Source organism: Arvicanthis niloticus, chromosome 10 (genome assembly GCF_011762505.2).
Source record: "Arvicanthis niloticus isolate mArvNil1 chromosome 10, mArvNil1.pat.X, whole genome shotgun sequence".
In the NCBI taxonomy this organism is placed as follows: domain Eukaryota; kingdom Metazoa; phylum Chordata; class Mammalia; order Rodentia; family Muridae; genus Arvicanthis; species Arvicanthis niloticus.
The window spans coordinates 34,753,555-34,756,005 of record NC_047667.1 but is presented as its reverse complement, the minus strand read 5'-3'; the positions used below and the strand labels follow the sequence as shown (position 1 = coordinate 34,756,005).

Here is a 2,451-nt window from a genome sequence, read left to right as displayed (position 1 = left end):
CATAAGACCTTAGATTCAATCTTTGCTACCTAAATAAGTAAAAAGAGTTTTAAAATATAAAGGGAGTCTTTCTATATAACAAGTGTGTTAAACTTTCTACTGAGGAAAATGGAGGAAGCTGACTTGGGACCTACCCACCCTGCCTGCGGTACATCTTTTTTCCAGTCTGCTACCCTTCCTGGACCAGAATGGCAAGCCAATAGCCTCCACACTCCACAACCTGCTTTTCTCTGAGGAGGTCTGCTGTAACCATGTATATAGCCTGACTGTCTTCCAGGAGGTCTACAGTAACCAAGATCGCAGGAGGTCTGCCTTAACCAGAATCACAGTCCTTCTGTTTTGTACCTCCATCTACAACTGGGGCAGATCCTGACCTTGGAACCCAAAGACTTCTAGTCTCCCAGGAGGTTTGTTTTATCCAGAAACACATGAGGACTGATCTAACCAAGGACACCAGAAGGTGCTCTAAGCAGAGAAACAGGAGCCACACTAACCAGAGACAGCATGACTTGCCTCCAAGGAGGCTGGCTCTAACCCATGTCACAACCTTTATCTACATCAAAAGAGGCCTGCTCCCATCAGAGTCACCCAGTCTTGCTAACACCAGAGATAACCAGATGCAGAGAGGCAAGCACAAGAACATAAGCTATAGAAACCACTGTAATTTTGTACTATTAGAAACCAGTTCTCTCACCACTTGTATGTACTCCAAAGGCTCAAAATATCTAGGATACAAGTCACAGACCATACGAAGCTTAACAAGAAGGAAGGCCAAATTGTGGATGCTTTAGTCCCTTTTAAAAGGGGAACAAAATAATCATGGGAAGCAGAGGAGGGATGGACCTGGGTGGGAGAGGATAGAGAAAAAGGCAGGCAAGATCAGGTATAGGAAGAGACAGGAGTCCAGGGGACAAGAAAAGTGAATAAAAACATGTAGCAGTGCAGAGTGGGGAGCGGGGGGGGGGGGGAACCACTAGAAAGTACTGGACACCAGGGATGCTAAAGGCTCCCAGGACTCAGTGGGAATGACATTAGCTGACAACAGCGGGGAGATAAAACCTGAAGCAGACAGCTACAGAAGATAGACATGGCCCTCAGTAGAGGGATGAAACCACCCATACATCTCAAAATTTTTAACCCAGAACTGTACATGTCTAAAGAAAACACAGGGATCAAAAATAGAGCAAAGACCAAAAGAAAGGCCACCCAGAGTCCTCCCCACTTTGGGATTCATCCCATCCTCAGACATCAAACCCTGACACTATGGCTGATGCCAAAAAGTGCTAGCAGGTGCTCACTTTGGCAGCAGATATACTAAAATTGAAACAATACAGAGAAGATTATCATGGCCCCTGCACAAGGATGACATGCAAATTCGTGAAGCGTTCCATATTTTTTCTCAATTTACTCTTCCCCCACTCCTCTTTTTTTTTTGTTTTTTTGTTTGTTTGTTTTTGTTTTTTGAGACAGGGTTTCTCTGTGTAGCCCTGGCTATCCTGGAACTCACTCTGTAGACCAGGCTGGCCTTGAACTCAGAAATCCACCTATCTCTGCCTCCCAAGAGCTGGGATTAAAGGTGTGCGCCACCACTGCCCAGCTCCCACTCCTCTTCTAATATCTCAACTCCCATAATCACCTTGAAGAAACTAATGAAGAGTCAGCGCCCCTATTCCCTGGGCTTGGGGACTAAGGTGGTAAATGTTGGGCTGTCTTTCTAGAGAAAAGTAGTGATTTTGTGAGAATAGAGAGGATTAGCTAGGATTTATTGCATAGCCATAACCTATTGGTAGAAATCTGTACAATTATTATCAAGATGAAGATATAATTTCTTAAATGGCACCAATTTACTTTGATTACAAATTTTAAGGTTTTCATTGGTAGGAGCTTCTTATTGATATAAAAGTGAGATGAATATTGTTACTCTCATGGGCATTGTGCCAGTATAACACATTTAGGAATACAAGGCTTAGACCCAGCCCTTCTTTAAATTTTTTAACAGATTTGAGAGGGTTAGCCTGTGAGTTAAGGGACTATAGCAAATTCATGGCTTGGAGTTTATTGCTAGGGTGTTTTCTATGTTTTATTTAGAAATAGCTGAGTGGAGTTAACAGGCAACAGTCCAGATTATCTTACATGGATAGTTGGTTTGCAAAACATCAGAAATCCACAGAATTGACGTGACAAACATTTCTGTATTAATGTTCATTTTGATTAGAGACCTGTCTGCTCCGGACAGCTTCCTGTATTGAATTCTAAGAAGAAATTGAGCATCCTTGGAGTTACTCCAGTTGTGCAGTGACAGCCACTAGGCAAGAATTGCCTCTCTCCATCTACAGACAAATTATTGTCCAGAAAAAGACACACTTGCAGAATCGTCGACTGATTATATCTGCCTAGACAGAGTAATCAGCCCTTAATAATTCTGCGGAAGGCGGAAGAACAGATGCTCCA

At 43.0% G+C, this 2,451-nt stretch overlaps 1 non-coding gene across 1 annotated transcript; it reads left to right on the top strand.

The window, feature by feature from the left end:
• Positions 1 to 1,290: 1,290 nt before the first annotated feature.
• Positions 1,291 to 1,397, top strand: LOC117716695 (U6 spliceosomal RNA). The gene has a single exon (XR_004607793.1). It is a non-coding gene; the product is annotated as a U6 spliceosomal RNA (small nuclear RNA).
• Positions 1,398 to 2,451: the final 1,054 nt, after the last annotated feature.